General features: G+C 41.6%; 1 protein-coding gene across 3 annotated transcripts in view; it reads right to left on the reverse strand.

The window, feature by feature from the left end:
* The window catches only part of osbpl5 (oxysterol binding protein-like 5), a 43397-nt gene that overhangs the window by 19100 nt on the left and 870 nt on the right, over nt 1-23427 (reverse strand). Inside the window, exons 1-2 of one of the 3 annotated variants that reach the window (XM_068722790.1) lie at nt 21357-21380; nt 13079-13140 (exon numbers count right to left, since the gene is read on the reverse strand). The exons of 1 other annotated variant lie outside the window; for it this stretch is intronic. The gene's annotated coding sequence lies outside the window, so the exon portion shown is untranslated. Of the gene's footprint in view, nt 1-13078; nt 13141-21356; nt 21381-23427 lie in introns of those variants that run through there. One more of the 3 variants, XM_068722789.1, reaches the window with a different exon arrangement.

Genomic DNA, 23427 nt, shown 5'->3' on the forward strand with positions numbered 1-23427 from the left:
GACTCCCTTCTTATTTTTGATCTTGCAATCTCTTCAGTGCATTTCTTCCTCCTGCCCTCTGCTCCTTTGTCCTTCAAAAGAGGCAGCTATGAACAACCAAGACATGAAAGGGTAACAGCACCTTTATTCTTTCCGAAAAGGAGCCTTAGTTGTCCTTGTGGAGCAGGTCTATAAATAGTATTCCATTGCTGCAGTGCATGTGTAGTACAGTGCTGAACCCTGAGTGCGGTGCAGGCTGAAAAGAACATGAAGCTTTAGCATTACACAACAGTAAACACAATGGGCTGCCAAACTGTATCAAGGGAAGCACATGGGGAATTAATACCACTTACAGTGCAGGCCTTAGGGCGGGTCAAGATGTGGGCAGACATGGAGACAGACAGGACAAACCAATCACAGCTGGTTCTCACAGCTGCAGGGCGGAGATTTGCAGGCAGAAGGACTGTGTGTGTGTGTGTGTGTGTGTGTGTGTGTGTGTGTGTGTGTGTGTGTGTGTGTGTGTGTGTGTGTGTGTGTGTGTGTGTGTGTATATTACGCAGTCTAGACTGAGCATGGGTGTGGAGTCCACACATGCTTGATGTGTTTGTAGTTAGTCACTTGAGCATATAAGGAGTCCATCCCAATAGTGTATGCATAGCGTTTGTTGAATGACGTAAGCTTAGAAAATGAGTGTGTGGACGGGCGTACGTGGCTGGAAGTGTGTGCTTGCCTTGTTGCTGCAGACTGTGGGGAGGATTACACATGCACACGATGTAGCGCCAAAGGAGAGAGGAAAAAAGCTCCTCTCCAGTCCCAGCAGCAGTGGCGGAGCAGGACGCATTGAGTGTGCATTATTCACAAGCAAACAACACAGACAAGAAGTTGGAAATTAAAAATGAATTAGTGGCGCTTCACCTTGTGTGACTTGGCTAGGAGAACACTGAAATAAAGGAACCTCTGTTAGAATATAAGGTCTTTCAGGACACATTAGTTTATCTATTGACAAAAGGAGAAAACATAAGAGGAACCAGTCCAATGAGAGCCCAAGGAGAAATCCAAGCACCATTTTGCTAGCTATAGGCAGACATTCTGCTCATTGCTTGACCTTCTAATAATACTGAAACATAACATGCAATCTGCTGAACCTCAACTCTCAACAATTCCTGTACACAAGGCCCAACGTTTGTCAAGCTAGGCTAACATTTACTCCCACCACTGCCATGCTACACATGTGCTAAACTAATATTTACTCAGCGATTGGAACAACTTGTGGAAAAGATAACAGTAAGGTAGCAGCACCAGGCCAGTCAATAACACACATTCCTGTGTCACACATTAACCTTGAACTATGAGAAAGACAGATAAAACAACAACAAAAGTAATCTGACCCACAGTTACCTGGTCTGGGTGAAAGCACTTGTGTTGCTGTCACATGGTGCATGCTCGTTTTTTTAGTAATCATTACACCAACTGGGAGGAGTGAGGGAAAACAGGGAGAGGTGTTGAGAAGGGAACATGTTGACGTGTTCCAACCTGTATATTGTTAGCATGCTTGACTGATCTAACTAGCATTAATCTCTCAGGGGACATACAAGGCTGAGCTGATAGTAAGCTTAGATATTTTGTATTATTATATTATATTATCATAAACAAGCTAAACTCAACCGAAGACATTGTACGAGAATCTGGCTAAGAGACTCAATTGACGGAGTACTACACACATACACAGCACTCTACAGCAGCGGGGGACATGGTATCATGCTGGGGTTTGGTTGTAGCACCTAGGCCATTACTATAATAATAGTGGTAACTTTACGATGCGAACTTTGTACATAACATAGTGAAAAGATCTCAATGAAAACCACTTCAACAGTGGTAAAACCCACTGACACCAAGCCGAGTAACCAGGCTGTCCCACTCCTGTGTTGTACAACGTTGTTGCTTATCAGCTGAAAGAGGTCGACCTAATAAGTTTTATTTTCCAGTTAAATTCACACTGAAAAGGCAGCTACTTTTGGTTTACATAATGTCCAGTAATCCTAAATTAAACACCGACACCCAATGTGTCAACACTAAAGCTATTTAAGGCAGGACATGTCATATGGAGTTCCCTGATTTAGCACTAATGTTGGCCGTTCACCCTGTCCCTTCTGTCATTCCCCCTAATGCATAATTTACACTCTTGCGGCTGTCTGCCTATGCATTCGGTGTGGCTTGGTTTAGGCCCTTGCACACGCCAGGCATACATAGCACTGCGGTGGATTGCAAGTAGGATGTCATTTTTTTATTTTTTATTATAGTTTACAGTTTTCAAATCATTATTCAGGCGTTTTGATATGTGTGCTTCAGTAGTTCCATATAAGTTTGGCCTAACAAAATTCCAATGCTGTAAAGAAATATATGGAAGAGAAGGAGCTCCTGTGCCTAGACGTAATCAAGGTGATTGTTGTTGTAACAGGATGCGAGGTAAAACTCATCTCCTGGCCCTGATGTGAAATCAAAGTTCCGCAGTGCCTGGAGCTTAGTCATATTGTTTAGGAGGTACACAGCGCCTCTCTGCAGCTCTCTGCTAGTTCCACTAACGCTCTCTGTGGGTCTTCAGAAGCTCTGCGTGAGCTATTTCGCGGAAAGATGCTGATAATAGGTCTGACCTTTATTTCAGTCGTGACCTTATGCCAGCAGGTGACAACAATGTTGTCGATATAAAAACAAAAAAGGTGGGCTACACATCTTCAGCTAACACGCCGCCATTTGCTATGTCACCGGCAAGCGCTATATGGGATGATATTATGCGTATTCAGGCTTGTGGGGGTGATGGAATACATGGAAAGGTGTTATGTAATTAGCATACAAAAAAAAGTTAATTGTATTCCTTTACAGTTACATTAACAAAAAATATGTTATCAGATTACTGATATATTTAGTAAATGGGGATCATTAGCAGGACTAAAACAATTTCGCCATTACTTTGTATGTAAAGCATAAACGGGGAACAACATCACAGTACAATGTAAGTTATTGCAATGTGCCCTCCCGACCATGTGCATATTAATAATATAACAAAATTCTGCCCTGACTGATACATTTTAATTTGCAACCATACTGTTGGCTGGGTGAACATTTTCACATTGTGACTTCAGGTTGAGAAAAAAAAATGTGAAGGCATCTGATTAAACCGACACTGACAGCCCAAGTACACACATGTCACCAACATTTATTCTCTGACAAATATATGGAACACAAATTAAAAGACATACATTCTTAACACCTACCCCAAAATCTCAACCTAGCTCATGACAAGAGCCTTAAATGGATGAAAAAAAATATAGGAAGTATAACATTCTTGATCGAAGAACCGTCTATCAGAATCTCAGTGACAAACACAAATGTTGCCTTGACTTGTCAACTCCTTTGTGTGTGTGTGTGTGTGTGTGTGTGTGTGTGTGTGTGTGTGTGTGTGTGTGTGTGTGCGCACACACTGCGTGTGTGAGAGTGTGAGAGCCTTGCAATTCTGACAGCCAGCATCAAGCCAGCTGTTGCTAATATGATGGCACAGATTAAGTCCAGACACTCCCTCCATCCTTCCATCACTCCATCTGTCCTCCTTTCAGCACCCCCAGCCCTGTTAACCCCCATTCTCCAGTGACTGCAGGACTAATGAATGCCCATATGACCCAGATATACACCAATAGGCTCTCGCCAAGTACAGTATGTGCATCGACAGTGAACACCGCAACATACTGTAGCAGAGGGACCATTACAGTGGAAAGTGTAGAGATGTGCACACACAAGCAAGATATATTTGTTCTTCCATTTGCTCATGTGCACTGCATTTTAGCATCATGCACAACACAAATAAAATAATTCATGTCAAGACATTGACAAAACCTCCCAGTAACACGTATAGGTCAGTACCGATAATTCCAAACATTTAAAAATCTAAACTAAATCAAATCAAATGAAAAATCAAAAGCTGTAAGTACTGCGTCTAAGAGGACATGAAGAAGGCAGAACTAGGTCAACTGTTTGAGTTTAAAAAGGAGGCTAATTTTACAACACTCTGTGGGAGGATGTGTGGTTTAGTCGTTCTATTCTGAGTCTTGCGAGGGCTGCAGGTATATTTTAAGGCTCTCTCATGGAAAAAATGCCTTCCAGCCAGACTTCTCATTTGATCTTACTTAAAATAGGAAACTCCCCTTGTTGTGTGGGGACTGCAGTGGTCCATTACCATGGTAAACCTTCACTGCACCTACACCGCTTAACCACAGTCGCCACCCTGTTCTACCCAGCAGGCCGCTCCCTGATGCTGCAGTAATGTCAATAATTGCACATCATGAAGCTATTCTATGAGCATCTATTAACTTCCTCTAAAGGTCCTGCTCCTCTGATGGAGTGTTTCAGCTTGTATGCACTCCAGGCAAGTTGTCGGAGGTTATCCGAGTTCTTGCCCAGCTGTGACCTGAGTTAGGGAGAAGAAGAGAGGCCTTAGGATTTGTCATTTGGGAAGAGTGCCTCCACTGTTCTCTCCGTTTTGGGTTAGACTGGCAGGAGACACAACCTCCCTACGTATACACAGCCGGTCTCTGGGAACAGAGTCTTCTGTCAGGGAGAAGGGAAAGATCACGGTAAATATAGCCTGAAAACAAGACCCAGGATTCCCTACAAGGGGGTGGGGACATGAACTCAGATTGTGGTTCAGGCAGGGTGAAAAGTAGGGGAGCAAGGATTAACCAAGAGATATGGCTCCATCAAAACACGAGCAACGATCCAAAACAAATTCAGTGTATCAAAGGATCTCTTCAAGTACATCTCTCCCTCTGTGCTCCTCTTCCTCTAGTGTCCTTTCCCCAAGCACATACTTACTTTGAGCCCCCACTTTACCGTGCACACAGCCGGAAATCTAAAATAAATTAAAAAACAACTGCTGTGTGTGAAATTTCCATTGCAAACATACGATACAGCAGAGGTACCACTAACCTCACAACTCATTTTAGACTTTAGATTTTAACAGAAGCATTTTTGTAACATGAATCTCAACACATATCAAGCTCAGTCAGCCTACTGACAAACCACTTTCAAAGTTTATATTCCTCACTGTTTTCATGATGTTTCCCTTTCTGGATGAATGCGAGACTTCTACAATTCATCTATGGTTCCAAACACTGGAACCACATTTGATCCGGTAGACAGACCACGCCAGCTGGTTGTCTGTACGCTTGGATACAGGCCAGCGGTGGCTGTGTGAGAACTCCTCTTAGGCAGGCGTAGCCAGGCTGAGCTGATGAATACAGCGGTGCCAAAAATGGTGCCAAGCATGGCAACTCTGTATACATACAAATGCATCGACACGCAGAAACACAAACACACATTCACACGTATGCACGCACACAGAAGCACCAGAGGACCTCAATGACCTCAATGACGTACTTTGAGACGCTGCAGCCGTGACTTTGATTATGATACTAGTACTGCACTATGATGGGAGAGTCGGGTGTGAATGCGTGTGCTATTTTGGATATGTGCCGTGCAACTTTCATCACTTCCAAATTCAACATCAATACTGCTTGGAGGTCTGCCCTTTTGCACAGGATATTTTTAAGTGGTGTGGCCAGAGGGTCAGGGAGAATCGGGGGGGGGGGAGTGAAAGCAACGGAGAGGGCAGGAGTACAGGGGGTCAGGGGAGGGTCAAAGAAAAGGGTTGCACGACCCAAAGGGATCTTTCTTCTAGTTTTTCTTATTGCTAAGACATAAATTGTGACCCCCAGTGACAGTCCTCAATTGTAACCCAATTATTTTCCAGCTTTTATAGACCTTCTTCCTTCCATCCTCCTGTTTTAGTGAGGTAGGACAGATAAGAAGCGGGTTGTGAAGACAGTACCGGAGATGGAATATTGAAAATGAAGTAGCATGCTTAACTAAAGAAAGTGAATCTCCTGCCTGGCTGGGAATATCTGATTGGGAGAGGTCCAATGTACAAGAGGCAGGGGTCAACATTTACTTTGTATTCACAAGGCCACCCTCAGTTTCCATTAGAGGTCGACCAACAGTGGATTGTTAAAGGCCGATATAATAACAGTGCAGAGAAGGAAAAATCAGATACCCCTCCCCCGAACTCAAAACGATCAATTTGTTGATAAATTTCAGACTATTACAGATTGTACAAACTGGACGACTGTTGAACTGAAAACCTAAGTCAAACTAATAATATCTATATTAATAAATCTGGATCAGACTCCTAGACGATATAAATCTCAAAATTGACCATCGAAGTCAATGATTCTTAATTGTTTTAACAGAAAGAAGTGAATGTGAGTGTTGGTTACTTTTACATTGACTCTCCACATTTAATCATTAGTAGGAGAACATCCTGAAGTTGGATCTGGTAGAACATGTTCTTATTGATGGCCGATACGCTGTTCTGTAGCTTATGACTTGATTACTTCTGTAGCACGTTTGTCACATTGGAAAAATGTCACTCGTACAAACCATTAATGTTGCCGCATATCACCGGGGTGGGGAGGATCCTAACTTGTGCGATTGCATTTCATAAATGGATTGCTACCTGGCTGCATTATTTGGAAGAGAGAATGCCAAATTGGTAAGTAAGTTATTACAACAGTTGAATGATTAATCGTATACACACATATTTTAAGCAAACGTGGACCTCATTATGTAAATGGAGCCTCTATGGTAGACGGGGATGTACGTCCTGCCGGACTGGTGGCAGCTGTGCAGCCATCGGCTACTATCAGAGCCCAGTTCTAACCATAGTTACAATTTATCGGCCACACCGATCAATCCGTTTCCATTGTGTACCTTTTGAGGGCAAAGCATGAGAAAACTTTTCACCGTTATATAACAATGAAGGTAGAATATATACAACTGGGTAACACATGACTGTGCTCAGATGCCAAAAGAGCAGTTCATTTATGAAAATACACATCTATGAGTTTGACAGTATCGAGAAATTTCATATCTAGCTTTCCTCCAGCTCTAAATGCCACTTCCATATTTCCACTCCCAAAGCTGATGAAGCAAATGCCGGAAAAAACAATGTATCAAACCAATTTTATGTATCATGTGGCACCTTGAATTATATATGAGGGGGGGCAAATTCAATTGTTTCTCGTGCTCTACTTCAAGTCGCTGCAGCGATTATAAGGCCTTGGTACATCAAGATGAGACCTTTTTATAGAGCTGAAAACTCTGTGTCAGAAAAGGAAATAATAAGATGTGGCGGTTGCATAGAGAGGGAATTAGATACAGAAAAAAAGGAGCAGAAAACGAGTCTGAACCAGCCCAGGCTACAAGCTGGGCAAAGTGTGGTACTCAGGGGAGTGAGTGTCTCTCTTTCTGCTAGAGAGACAGGAAGTGTGAGGGGCCGGGAGGAAGATGTCTGCCAGCAGAGACCTGGAGGCGGCCTGTCCTGATTGGACAGAAGGAAGGCCTTTAAGTAAGGGATAATGGATGACAAGGGGTCGGATAAATTACTTTAATTAATGATGCTGAATCAAAGAGCAGCTCAGCGGGAGGCCGAGGGTAGGAGCACATTACAGACTCCTCAGACTGTTATATACCATTTAATATCACCAGCTGCCAAAGCCGAATACATTATGGCTCATATTTTCTGAAATACAATTTGATTGGGGCATTTTACTCAGAGCTTGTCGTGAGTTCTGCAATAACATCTCTGGACTGTACAACACTGCTGCTTCTACCTTTCCATCAACTCAGCTGACTGTTGGCTAAAATACTGACGGCATATTTTAAAAACTGAATAAAAATTACTTTGGCTATAAAAATAAAACTGCTTTGCCAGCTAAACTGTGGAGCCAAAATCAGAAGTATTACACTTGAGAAAAATACGCCTGCATATACTGCAGCTATAGAACTTTATGAATGAGCAAACTAGAGAAAAAAGCAGAGGATGTAGGAGAAATAAGCAAAAGGATATTGTTCCTGGTAAGTTTTGAAACGAGTCAGGGTCTGAGTTATCACAAACCAGCACAGGTACATTCAGCACACGTAAGGCAGGCGAATGATATTGCCGTTTGTTTCTTAATAAACTCTCTCAATAAACCATTAAACATTTAAGCTACTTCAAACAGGTAATCATCATAGAATGAATAAAGTATGGACGTAGTCTCCTTGAAGTCACCCATATGTTTCTGAAGAGCCAAAATTAAGCTCAAAGTGAAGCTACCAGGCTACAAGCCAGAAAGAGGCGATATGCTATTCTGTGCTGCTAGCCGGCGTACATTAGCCCTGTGGTCGTTTACAGTATACAGATAAAGAGTCTATGAATGGGGCTGTCCGGGATTCCAGGATTTAGCCGAGCTTCACAGGCATTACAGCGCCTTTTATCCCTTTGAAGACTGTTGCGGGCACGGAGGTTGTCCAGCGGCAGCCAATTATGTAACGGCCTAACATTGGCCAGCAGCATGTCCAGCATACAATTAGCGGCATATTATTTTTCAGATACTTGCATGGAAAAATATCAAAAAGGCCCCAACACAACAAACATGGCTGCTAGAGAGAAGTTCAATGACTCGAATTAGCTGAGCTGACACCTAGTAGGCAACAAGCGGCTGTGACGGCACCCGCGATCAGGGTTATTCGTTCGTTGGGTCGGCATTCGGTTTTTAAATTTAAGTAATCAGATATTTGTCATTGTTTGTTTTTTACCCTTGGGATTGCAGACATGAATAAAACGCAACAAACCGATTCCTTAGAAAAGAATGCCTTTAATTAAACCGAATGACACCTGTTGCAGCACTATGCCGTAGAAATGTCTGGCTGAGTCCTTCCCCAACTTCCCAAGCCACAGCCCTCGTTGCCGTTGCTGATGTCGGCCAGTAATACATGGGGAGCTCAGGCCAGAGGGCAGAGCGGAGGCCTCCGCAAGCTGCATTACTTGCTTTCAGCCGGGCACTGCTAGAGAGGCGGAGCATCTCTATTAAACATTATCTTCATCACAATGTCCATGTTTGTTTATCATCTTCCAGGTTTCTTCTTCCGACAAAAGAGCACAATGCTTTTCAGAGGCCATCGAGCAGTACACCAATGTTAATGCATGCAGCATACGAGCAGACATTTTAAAATCAAGCTAGACTTGTAACTGCATTACCTGCAACCATCTTCAGTAAACAGAGATCTTTACTAGGTGACATCCTTGAGCTGCTACCTGCCTCTGGCCTCCTCTAACTATTGTTCCCAGGGAGAAGCGGTGACAGAGGGAACAAGATGTCTTCATACCACTTCTCACCAAACTTCAAGCCTCTCTTATCTGGGATTAAAGAAACGCTTACCAAAGAAAATAAAGACTTGGCTGACTTTGTGTAGCTGACTAGACTGCCGAGTGCTCTCACACCTAAGATAAATGAATGAATACTGCCACAGCAAGACTTGGGTCAATCTGCTACGAGTGCGAGTTCTGCCCTTTGTCCAAGCAGTCACTTGATAGTCGTGTCACAAGCCAGCCCATGAGCTAACTTAACCCCAAAACCCGCCAGCGGGATAGAAAAGTATGTTTTCTTTAAACAATCAGCACAATGACACCGTTTATCATAGACAAAAGCTGTAAAAACGTTCATAGTCGTCATATTTTCATCTTTCCCAGGAACCTGAACACGTCATGTGTGACGCACGTTTACGTCATAGAACTCAACCAAAACTAAGCTCGAAATAGTAATATTTCATAAAAAATATTTTATTCTACATGTCTTTTACAATTTTGCCCCAAATAAACCGTTTACCCAAAACAGATCCTGTAAAAAACATTAAATTCTGCGCTCTTCAGCACAATTAGGAAGCCATGATTGATTTTGCTGAGACCAACAGTCACATGACAAAAAAATCTGTGAAACTTCAACTGAACTGCAGGCTGCATAACACAAACACAAACTGTTCGTTTTCATAGAGCCTGTATGGTACCAGCTGCATGCCAAATGTTGGTGTTCCTGAATAACCCAACATATCCTGAAAATAACATTGTATAGCATGTCTCGCTCAGATATGTGACTGAGCAAAAGCAGTTAATCAAGTTCTCTTTTTACATCCATGCTTCCCACACACACCCCTCACCCCCATCATACCTAGAAAACTAGATATAGGACTAAAAGGTTTATTTTTAATATCGTTATGAAATTGCACAAGTGATGCCTGATTAGACGATGATATTTAAGGTTTTGGTCAATGAATCAACACTTCCCACAGCATGTCCATTCCCACACTTTCTTGTTTACCATCTGCCCTCTTTCTGTCTCTGCATCAATCCCACACTGACAGACACTTGTATAGAAGCTGGGAGCAATTACCAGGCTTTTCACTTACAGAGACACGGGCTTATCCTAGCCTGAGTGGTTATCATATTCACAGCTCATTGGAGTAGGGAGAAAGTGGGATGGATCCTGACAAATACTAATAGTTCTCCCAAAGATGACACTTTGCTTTACATTTAAGGATTAAAGCTATATTGCTTATTCTTTGAAAGATAAGCCTTAAAAGCACAGGGCTGACAACATTCACTTTTGCAGATGCCAGTTAACCTAAACTGCATGTCTTGGCTCTAAGAGAACATGCAAACTCCACACAGAAAGGCCCATTTACCAGTTGCCTTTTTAAGGTTCAGTACAACCAAATTACATTATTTGCCAAGGTTTAAGAACTCCACCACATAGACTTCAACTGCCGCCCTAATAAGGTGGTGATCTACATTTTTACTTTTGACATCATGATGCTGTTTCAGAAAGAACAGGAAGTCCAGATTGGTTTCCATGAGTAACTAATACACAGGAAGAGTCTCAGATCCAACACAAAGATGAATGAAGCCACTCTCAAACCAACAGGAAGACAATAAATAAACATAAATCTTACTCTGGCTCCCTTTGTGTTGATCCAATTACACTTTGCTTGGCTGATCAAAAGAGACTGCTGGGTACGCTAATCTTTCTGTGAACTGAGTTCTACAATACCCAATGAAGATGATATTTAGCATTAATAGCTCTCTATTTAATTCTGTTCTGCCTGAACACCAGTTTGGACCGACTTGTCCTTTAGTTTAATTATCAAAGGCAACACCCTGAATGCATGACGAGTGCATCATGAACCTGCTCCAGGCTAACATTAAGTAACAATACGTAGGCCTATGAAAATTTAAAATATGACCCATACAATAAATCTTATTGTCCCGTACTATTCCTGTCGCTGCACCTTCAATCGTCATTTTAAACTATGCTGCATCAAGTAACGTGTTGATCAAATGATTAGTATTAGAGCCTTAGGAGAGACTAAATATGGATTTTGACTATTGACAATATGCTATTGACAACAACTTCCATATTTATATTCATGTTGTTATTCCTCTCCACAGCAAGACAAAGACCAAGTAAACCAGTCTTTAAAATTAAATGAACATTCAGTAAGTGCTATCAAGGCTGCTTGGTCATCATTATTTCAACATGTAAGACAGTGAGACAAAGAGACGGACATAAAGGTGACATTTTGGTATTTCAGTGTGTATATAGCGGTACGTCTTTCATTCCATAAACCACAGAGGATGAAAATAAGTTTACACTGAATATGACAAAGTTCTGCTTTCTGCACTTTCCACCCGTGTAAGCCAAATTGTGACCACAGTACTGTTGGTGTGGGGTAACTGAAAAAAAACAAAAAACTGAGTGATTCACTGCTGATACGATAGTTTGGAAATGTAGGGACAATTTAAGACACCCTCCATCTGTTGCCCCACATTATTTTTTAAATTCTGTGCACAGTAAATGGACACTACATCATGTGCACAATCCTAAGCTTTATTAATGGAACGCAGAACAGATAAGGGAATTGTGTAACTCGTCAGTCTGTAGACAGAAACATTAAATATAAAGTATTTATAACTATTATCTGAACATCATAGTACATCAGATAGTCTGAATGTGTGGCTTTTAAGGCAGAAAATAAAGTGAGACAACAGTAGCCTGGGTGTGGGCTGCTGGGTACAGGTTGAGTCATTTTGCCTGGTTAATGTGTAATTTTCAGTTAAATCGCACACGTCTCCATGCTGCCGACACATGCCAAAATAAACAGCTCGGTCAAGGCTGAATCCAAACGCTTCCTGACTGATATGAGCGGGCAAATGGTGTATTTTCACGGCTGTACAGTCTTCTACCATCTTAGGGCTGGACGGAATAGCAAAGCAAACGCAGCTTCAGGACACCAAAAGCATAGACCACAGCTGTGTCATTTCTATCAGTGTGATTCCACCAGACCAAAAAGAACTTTCTTTAACGGTTAGAGGGGTAAATTCGTCTGAGTAAGTGTAAAACGAACGCCTGGTTTCAGTCTTCTCGCCCAATGGACAGATGTGGGTGTACAACTAAACAACATGAAAGACTCTCGTACACGTATCCCTCCAGGAGAGACCAAAATACACAGTGTGCTCAGGATTGGAGGCTGAAATGAAAAATAGTAACTAGTCATTACACTTCCTCTGCCACTGTATGAAAGATCAACATGTACTGCAGGCACACACTGCCTGTTAAAAGGGCTCTGCGTATCTGAAGTATCATTCTGGAGCCAACTGTCCTTGTGCAACCCCAAACATTTACTCCCTTCTAAACCAAATGAATCGGACACACCCTGTAAGCTGCTGATCTCAGTTCTGTCAAACTGTTTCTCCTCTTTCAATGCTGCACTGATCTCAAACTTTGTAACACTGACACACAAAAAAAGTCACCAAAAAAACCAGCACAAATGGATGCTTCTGAGCACTACTCAAATCAAATAGCTGCAGAAAGCATGTATATAAAATGTAATAAAAACTGTCATAAACAGAAAACACATCTACTTCTCACTTCCCTAATTCTCTCTTCTGCTTAAAAAGTGAGTTATCCCTCGTGGAAACACTGAGTAGAAATGTACTTGAATTTTTCAAAGTAGAATGTTCAGAAAAGTTTAAGCGTAACCTTGGACTGTAACATGTGAATGACACATGCAAACCATGTGATTAACTGAGTCTAGAAGAGATCGCCAGCCAATTCCACTAAGTGTATGCATTATTAAGTCATTAAAGAGTGGCCTTGCAGGTGAGCGCTCAGCTTACCTTTCACCTGAGCCGCGGGAGACACCGCATCCAGAAGCCTTTGTTGGAGCAGCCTGTCTCACCTTCGGAGATACAAAAAGGAAGAGTAAGGTTTCACTTTAACTCACACAGTACAAACAGACAAAAACCCGCCTCGCTCCCGGTGTCTGTCCTTCCCATGCTCCTCCTGATCGCACCACTGCGTTAAGGAGGAGGGTGGAGCCTCACTCCCAAAGGAGCCGTTAACGTCTCTCCAGGCCAAATGCACAGTGTGTTTTCCACCTGAACACACAGACAAACACACCACTCTCAGTCGGTCACAGAGCTAGACAGTCTCCAGCTAACGTAGATGTGACGCTTAAGAACTACTCTAGCGGACTATCTTTCATCCAATCCAAAAATCATAGGTCATTCAAAGTAAGAGCAAAACTGATTGCACTCTCGGCCCTTTTTCATGGAAAGAAACAGGATTCTGTTCAGTGTGTGTTTACTGAGTCAACAGAAACACGGTGGCAGTTACAGCTCAAACAAACACAGAGACACTTACACACTCACGGAGGACTGCTAGCCTTACACTAAAGAAATACACACCCTAGAAGGATGTGACTCCAGGTTGACTGAAGGAGTCTCACAGTACATTTTGAATCCACTTCTCATTTTAATCAAAATTTGGACTCAGATTCTAATTGGTTGCACTTGACGTACAGTATATTGTTCATTGTTTACAGCTAAAATGCTGTTTTCCAACACCCCATTCTGGTCTTACTTTTGTTTTCCCTCGAAATGCCTCTTAATTCTGCCCGTGCATTAAAAAAACAATGCATTGTCAAACAGCTGGGATGTGTGATAAGCCAGAAATCCAAAAGCCAAAGCAAACAACACACACATCAATTCACACAGAAGCACGCACACGCACACACACGCACACACACACACACACACACACACACACACACACGCAAAGAAACACATATGATTTCTAACAGATGCAAAGTCACATCCACAAATGCAAATTTGTAATCACTCAACCCCAAAAAATTCAGTATGGCACCAGTTGTGCTGCAGGGAAACACACACATGACATTATGTTGTCACTTTGTAAGGCTATTCAATATTTACCTCTAAAGTACAGACATGAATAAACATTTGTACATTAGAAGTCTGTGTCTATGAACTTTAAACTACATTTTAATTGGGATAATACAACATGAATCTCCAGGCACCTCACGATTCCATTCAGAGGGCTACGATGCGATTATAAAACGATTAGCGATTCATCTTGCTGCACCAAAATTTTCTATTATTGATTTATTTTTGCTCACTGTGACTATATGCTACTGGTAAAACACTGCATATTTGTATTGATTCATAATGAATAATATAGACTTCTCTTAAACCAAATCCTCCTGTTTGTACCAGCTCCGATACAAAAACAACGCTTTCTCTGGTGAAACCATACATGCAGTGATGATAAAGTGTGCGGTTGTGATGGATGTCCACGCATAGCGTGTTTCTACCATCTTACCTGCTTTCCTCAGTGATTCCTTGACTTTAGCTTTGGTTTGGTTTGGTTGGCAAGAAGAAGTGAAATGCTTCCATACGTTAGCTTTTAAGCCAGGGGGTGCCGGTCCGATTGTATGCATATTCGGGTGCTCAAGCTTAGCCGCCCTCACCAAAACGCCGCTAGTATTTAGCTTTGTTTAGAACGTAAACAAGACCCATGTGTATTACTTCTGTTGCGTTCCGGTGCAGCGGTTAATAATGGAAGGCCTGGTGTCACAGAACTGTTACAAGCGATCATACTGTTTAGTTTCGAGTCATAATCTTTCAGAGAGAATCGATTTCTTTCCCCCACCCCTTCTGGACAATTGAAGACATTCCCTCCAGACGTTCCTGAGATATCACATTCATAATGCATCTGTGAAGCATGGATCTCTGCTGATGACGTCTCAGTGAATGATCCAATGGCAAACCAAAAAGTAAAATGGGTTGGGCGGCAGAGACGGAATCTGTGCCTTTAAATCCTGTCACTGAGCAAAGGAGGAAGCACTTAAGTATGTCTAACCTAAATAAGAAGTGAACTGAGAGAGAATCCCTGAGCTGACAGTGCTTGAGGGGCAAAGACAAAGAGGAGGGGGGGGGGGGGGGGGGGCAGCAGAGTGCAGAGGAGACGTAAGCCAAACACAGAAAGACACAGAGAAGAGGAAGTGATGATCCAAGATCGGCTAAAAGGGCCATGCCATCCTCAAAATAACAAAAAGAGCACTTATTTCTATTTACGTAGTCAAAAAGTGACTGAAGACACTGTGACCCAGAATGTGGCATGGTTTGAATGGAAAGACTCCAAAACTACACCACTTTCTCTCACACACACACACACACACACACACACACACACACACACACACACACACACACACACACACACACACACACACACACACACACACACACACACACACACACACACACACACACACACACACACACCTGTCCTACATTTTCTCATTCAGACCAGAGGTTTAAGTCTCTTCTTGGGACCATTTCACAGCGCAATAAAACAAGCTGCATGCCATGTAGACGTGCAAGAATATGTGGGGTGAGGTTGCATTCCCCACATGACCTGTATTCCTTTCTACCTTCACAACGCTGTCAAACAACATACCAATTGCTCACCCAAAAAACAACATACCAATTGCTCACCCAAAAAACAACAACAACAAAAACATGGGTTTCCCTTGATGCATTACTCTGAAAATAGATTTTTGTAACGCCCAGAGCCGGGCATGCAGAAACCGCTCTGCCCTGTGACAGCCGATATACAACACTATCACCTACTGTAGAGGCTTGTGCCAAAGTCTTTTACATTCAAATTGTACTCATAGCTTCATGTAACAGGGCCAAATGAAATACAGCTAGGGAACAATTAGCCACACTAGCCCTCTAAGTGAAAACTATATGGTTATAGATGGGTTTCACACTGCCACATGCATATTGTATAACCAGCAACTAAGTAACATTTATATCTGAACACTGAGAGCTGGCCAACTTTCACAGCAGAGAGCCAAGACTGACTCATAGGAGGGGACCAGGCCAGATCCTGCCCACTGATTTATAGCTGTGTCTCTGGCTCGATTAAGGGAAACAATAGGGAAGGCTGAGGATATTACCATGATGCAAGAAGTATATGCTCCAACTGGGGATATAGTAGTGGCTTTACACTGAGGCAGAACTGATAAGTGATAACAACTGGCTGGCATTCTGATTTTATTTATCTATTCAAAATAACCCCAAACCTGAATGTGATACACAGTCCTTGCACTTTCATCTGTCCTTCTACAGTGTTTGATTACTGTTGTGCAAAATGTTCACCTCCTTTGGCAATCTCATTTAAAAAAAAATATTTTTTTTTTGTCCTTGCTTTGCAAAGAACTGTCCACTCTGTCACAGTTCTTTTACATATAGATAATAATTTGTATTTAGGTGTAAATAGTATTTCTATATATTGTGGGCTTTTCACAAATAATCTCAAAAGACAGACAATCAAACACAGATGCTCTCAATAAAAGCTTGGACAATAATTTGACCGTGTGCAACGGAAAACAGAAACAGAAAGTTGTATTAATTTGTTCCGTTAAAAGGCCAACATCTGATTAAAACCACCTTCACTTCCTTCTCTGTCCACCGGTTATTTATCTTAATGTAATCTGAAGCAAGTGGTTCTGCAGTGATGGTAGATTAAAAGCAAAATATGAAGCAAAATGGCTAAATGGGGTATTGTTGGCAATAGGGTCTATTCAATTCAATTCTGTTTGTATACTATATATATCATCTACTGGAATTTTAATCCGTTTACATTTTGACCAATTTGTTGCTGGATTAAAACGTTTTACACTTGAATTGTGTTTATTTTGACCAAGTTACTGGTGTGAAATGTATTATTTTAACAATAAATAAAAAAATCTGTAAATCTGTACTAAGAAAAAAGTTGTAATGCAAAGTAAACAAACACAGTAGAGGAGTGCCTTTTACATTTAACTGGATGAGTTCTCCCTGCAGCTTAAGATACACTCGCCTCTAGTAAATGTAAAACGTGTCTGTTTTGGAAATATGTTTATTAGTGATAACGCACTGCTCTACACTACTTTTATAGAAGACTTTTAAAGTATTGTCTGAGCCTTAAAGCACAACTATTACAATCAATCTTGTTGTAAACATAAGTAATAAGTGGCATTAGTGTTGTACTTGATGTAGAGCCTAACGTTCTGTATAATAATTACCAAAATATTAACCTTGAATGGCAGTTCATCTTCAGTGAACTGTGGCTGTGGGCGGCCAAGTTTTTAAATCAGGCTGTGATCACCAGGTTGTTCATTGAATGATTCTGACCTGAAGCAGAACAGAAAAGCAGCTTGGTGAGAATTATAGTCTGCAAGGAGACAACAGAGTTAGGAGACATAGGTATGATGTGGTTCTACTGAACCTCACATAAGTACCAAATACATTCTATTTTCAGTTCTCTCTATTGAATTGCCTTTTTCTCTCTCTTCTGGGAGTTGGTCAATGCCATTTTAACATCAATATCATTAAATTAAGCTTCCCGCCCGTGATAGAGACACCAAAGCCTGGTAGTGTTTGACCTGTGTTCAACCTGGGACGGGAGAAAAGCTGTGGACCAAATCAGATCCACCAATAATCCGCTTCACGGTGTGGCGGCATGAATCTGGATGGCATAGACTACGCTTCCCACTGCTTGGCGATTTACATATGGTGAGCACTGGATTACATGTCATATATCAGGGCTTGAAATACCTCGTACACATGCACGGCAAATTTTGAGCTGTGCACGGAATTCTCGGCTCGACACGCGCTGGTGCACAAAAGCTCAAGGCTGCCAACCTTCACGCATTGACCATGAGATTCACACAATTGACACTCACTCTCACTCCACACATCCATGTTCTCACGCAGTGAAAAACTCATTTGTAACTGATAATAATGTGGCGCAAAAGAGGACGCCAACAGTGCACAGGCGGACAAGACAGAAGTTATTTCACTGAATGCTTTTCGAGAATATTAAAGGGAAAGTTCAAGCTCAATTTACAATAAAGGTCTAACATTCATAATGTATTCATATTTCAAGTAAATGTTACATATACCAGTATATGTGCACAGGAAAAAAAAATATTTTGAGCCCTCTATGTTGGCCATAGACAAACAAATACAGAGCATAAGGGTATTCCTCTGCACATTTGAGGACATTCCTTATATTTGTATGACTGGTTCAAAGTGGGAAGTAAAAAAATAAATAAAAAAGAGAGGCACCATCATTTATAATGTCCCTAGTTTACAAAAAGGCTAGTGGAGCCACAATTGAACCAAAGCGTGTGGAAAGTCTTAGCTTGATTTCAAGGTGACACTGATCAACCACTAAAAGAAAGATAAATGTCAAAAACAGCAACAGACTGTAAGCAGTGCTGCATAAACAAAAACATAATCTGGCATTAAAGGACTTCTGTTTATCTAGGACGTGTTTATCTAAGCACAAAAGAGAGGAAGCGGGTCTGGAATGCACAAAGCAAGGCGTCACAAACACTGGAGGACGGGCGCACGGTGAAGTAAATGCCGCAGCAACCAAGTGTCCCTGACCATTTTTGATTTGTTTCACACTGTTGGAAGACCATTGTTACCAGCATAATTCAAACTATCCATGGCCACTATTGTGGGTAAAAGTCAAAGCTAAAACCCCTTTACAGCCACCCTTCACATACAGGGGGTGAGTGTCACAGGATGGTTCCATGTCCATGCTCTGAAACCTGAGGTCTTTCTTTAAAAGGTTGAGGTGTCTCTTGCTTTCTTGGCAAAGGCAGCAACGACTAAGAGTCACAAGTGTCCTTTAACACAGTGTCACTTTCTCCTCTCACCTGACTACTCTGTGAGGAAAACAGAACCTACACACCGCTACACAGCCTCAGGAACACAATGCTGACACTTGGGTCTTCATTTTCTGAGGCAAAGTTGTGACCCTACATTGATGGCTACAGATTTTGTCCGCACAGATCACCATCATGACCATCCAAAGAGGGCTTTAAACAGGCTGACATTAAGCCCATGACGTAATCAAGCCTCTCAGCATCAACTCTTTCATAATAAAACACTCAATGTAATAAAAGTATCTCGAAAACCTACAACATCCCAGCTGTCAACTCAACACAGACACTGCGGCTTATCCCCTGGAACTGCAGATTATCAGCACTTGACACAAAGCGTCCTCAGCGTCGATCACTCTCAAGGACTGGACACTGTGCAAGGCCAGCCGCTCAGAACAAACAAATGTAGATTGAGACAAGGACATACTGTATGTGCCTTTGCCTACTTGTAAAGTACTTAATTAGCAAAAACTGAACAAAGTATACACATTAGAAAAGAGCCCTCAGTCTGAATACTCTCATAACATCTATTACCCCAACAATGTATTTATTCCATGTACACAAAACATGCAAGCGTGTACCATATACAAACATCAGCATTACAGGGTGCAAGATCCAGGATTGAGAGAGTTTCAATTGCCTCTCAGCATGTCAACTTAATGCAGCGTGTGAAGCTTTTGGGTTCAGAGTAAAGCTGGCAGCATTTACACAAGCAGTAGCTCCATACGTTAAGCTAGAGATGAGTGAGAGATGGATATCGATTGCAGAGGCGCTAGCTACCGTGAGACAACACTCCAACCGCCGCTGCCTGTGTAAAAAGAAGAGCCGTGGATCTACGGTGCTAAACCTTCTCTATAAATACACTCACCAGCTATCCAGCAGCCGAGACACATGTCAAGGGGTCACAAACCCTAAATGTGTGTGTGTATGTGTGTGTATGTGTGTGTGTGTGTGTGTGTGTGTGTGTGTGTGTGTGTGTGTGTGTGTGTGTGTGTGTGTGTGTGTGTGTGTGTGGGGGGGGGGGGGTGTAAGTAAGAGACAAAGAATGAGGAACTATGAGGTACAGAATTTGTTTTGTTTTTCTGTTTAAAGAATAGAAACGCAAAAAAGCTGTGACAGGAAAAAAATATTAAGACAGCAATACAAAAATTGAAGAGACAAAGATTATTCGTTGTCAAGCATCCTAAATTGCGCAAATACCAATACCAGCATAATGGAAAAAATCCACTTTCCATTTCTAAAATGTTGCATCTGAGTCATAAATATGGTTTCAGATGTCTTAAACAGTAACTCTTTATCTTTGTCACACTTTTGTAATAAGAACAAGGAAAGCTGCTTCCCCAGATTCATTTGGTACTAACACAAACAACTACTGTCCACAGACACTACAGGGTGTAACAATGCTGGTGTCATAAGAAAAAGCTAATATGTCCTATTACATAATGTCACTTTTACAGTGTGATACCTACAAATAATGCCTCAATTTTGGCTCCACTGAGTAACATACACTAGTTGATACTGTAGTACACTCCTGTTAAATTTAATGATGCAGTTATATCATAACCATGAAAATGTCAGCACTGTTTTTATTGTGTTTATACAGATGAGGTTTCATTCTGTGAAAAAGGGACCTGTTTTTAGACAGCTGTTAAGTAACTTTGGACAAAAACACTGCGAGACCATAGGAGGAGAAGGGAACCTTGGCACAATAGAGGATGCTAAAAGTGCCTTTGCTCTCTGGAGGCAGGGAGACAGATTCAATATGGAGCAGTATTAACCTAGTTTCCCCCAGTAGGCGTCGGGGAAAGCATTTATATCTCAGGGGAACTGGAAGTGCATTAAGCCATTTATCAAAGTCTGGAGTAGAACACTTCCAATGTTAACAGCAGTCTGATTCAAACTACTCGTTTATAGGACTCGGTATCTCTGGGAAAATGACTCGGAAGAATTTTTACACTTGTCACATTTTTTCTTCTGCTTTTTAATAATAGTGTGAGGTGACACTTTCTTTTCGACAATCTTTCCTGCTTAGAAACTGCTTTGGTACATTATTTCCTCCTTGTACTGATATTCCGTATTTTTAAATTCACTTATCATTGCCATTTGAGATTAAATATTATCAGTGGCCACGGCAGAGCATGAAAAGGGTAGACACACAGAGCACAAGATTGAATATTGTAGAAGCAGGAGAATGTACATGATTAGATTATGATTAGATGACAACTCAAAACAGTCAGCTTTAGGTCGACGACCTCTTTGAATTCATTTTGTCAGTCAAACAAACATCTGAATCATTAAGAGGGACGAATAAACGTCATTACAGCTCTGACACAACATCTGAGCTAAAAAGAAAGCAGTGATTCTCTAACCTGTTGAATGAACAGGAAGTCCAGTAAAGTAGGAGTCAACCTCAAGGCCGTTTTGGTGGTTGATTGGTTTAAGCTGTGGAACATGAAATAATAAAACATAACGTTCCAGACTGATTCGGGCCGTTAGGGTCCCATTTGTCACATGTCTGCATTTCCTGTCTCTCTATACTGGCAGAAAAAAAGAAAGAATGATACAATTATTCCAATAATTATAGTCATTTAAACCAATGAACAGTTGTGACACAGCTAAACTGTGATTCCAAAGAAAGATTTGGCTATAAATTCCACAATTGTTGGGCTTCTATGTATGTCTTCTCCCAGTGGATATTAGAGACTAGAGTGGAGACAATGGGGGGAGAGAGGAGAGAGGACAAGGGACAAAGGTCCCCAGCTGGACACAAACCAGTGACACTACAGTTAGCGTCTTGAACCACAAGCCAGCGGGTTGCTTCTCCTATTGGGTATTTCTCAGAGCACAGCATGGAAGTTGGGACATCTGTTGCTGTGTCTTCCTGCTAGAAAAAGCAACGATTTAAAAAAACAAAAAACAGCACTAACCACCCACAGTAACAGCTCAAACAGCTCTTCACGTCCTCACCGCCCTTTTCCTCTTCCCTTCATTCACTGCTCCTCTCTCCCAATGTGTCATTCACGGCAGAGCAAAGCCACAGCTCTAGTTGATAGGCTTAGGGACCAACACCATTAAATTTCGCCACCTGATTAGCGGAAGGTAGGCCGTCACATGGTCTGACCAGACTTCGGGTGTGCACAGAACCCCCCCCCCCCCCCCCCCCCCCCCAAAATCATCATAAAATCTAGCCTGTGTTGGAAAAGCTCAGGAAAAATGTAATAGACATTGATTTGTTGGTTATGGAGGATTAAGGCTCAATCTAATGAAGGGCATTAGACATGGAGTATTTAAAGCAACACAGACTTGATTAAAACCAGGTATGCAAATAGGAGCAGACTGTCGGTATTGATCTCATGACCTAATTCTATTCCAGTCACTTTCAAATGCCTCATGTGTTTCCATTCCTGCTATTGACACCACTTGCAGTCTGACATATTACGCTCATTCAATATGAGATCAATTTGTGTGCAGTGCTAGCCTGACAGAGAGTGCTAGCACTGTATATCAGGCCTCCGTTGCTCCGTATGACCCACTCTGAAAAATGGAGTCAGTTGAAAGTACAGACAGATCGCAGAAACACTGAGACAACAAGGCAATTGCTTGACAGAGCTTTGACGAGAAGAGAAAGTGGGGAACAAGAGGCGGACTGTTAAACTGTCTTTTCTCATTCAGCTGCAATTTTCCCAAACATCACAGACATTTCACTTCCAGCACTCCGGTAATCATTTCCTCTTGTGCTTGGATAGCCTTCTCGTGAGCTTTTATTATTTATTTATTTTGTATTTTGAGTGACACATTCTAGTAACCTTTAAAACTATTAACTAAAGTGCACCTCTGTGCTATTCTCATCTTCAGCAAAGCCCAACTCCACATAATACCACACGATTAAAGATGATGAGCTCTTCTATCTTTATCGGCACTGGGAATAGACAGAGATGGATGAGGCGAAGTGGCATTGTTAAATCTCCACATTTAGTCTTTATCTCGTCAAGATATCAAACGCTACAAGTACAGTCTGACCCATACTGGACGTATCGCCGACACCAATGTTAGTATTTGTGAGTTTGATCAAATCTGATAATGATAAAGAAGGTTTTATTTAAATAAACAGATGAAATGAACAAACATTTTTGATAAGGATCTAGGTCTAGTTCTAATCACAACACCTAATTTCTAGTAAGTCATGTCATTAACATTAAGGCTGTTTTTGCTTAGTTTTGTATAATCTAATAAAAAACATGACCCAGTGCTCTCAATATTAATTGAGAAAGGTCTCTGCAGATGTTGACGTATCATGATGTGCTGGTAAAGAACGTGTCAAAGGTTACAGCTTTGGCATTACACCGGAAACTGGAGTTTAACCATGCTGAGGATGTCTCGGCATGAATATATACCGGTATTTGACATTTAAATGTCTACCAACCTCACAACGCTTTACAG

Source organism: Cebidichthys violaceus, unplaced genomic scaffold, assembly GCF_023349555.1.
Source record: "Cebidichthys violaceus isolate CVI_PGR_0920_01 unplaced genomic scaffold, fCebVio1.0.p SCAF_3, whole genome shotgun sequence".
Taxonomy (NCBI): domain Eukaryota; kingdom Metazoa; phylum Chordata; class Actinopteri; order Perciformes; family Stichaeidae; genus Cebidichthys; species Cebidichthys violaceus.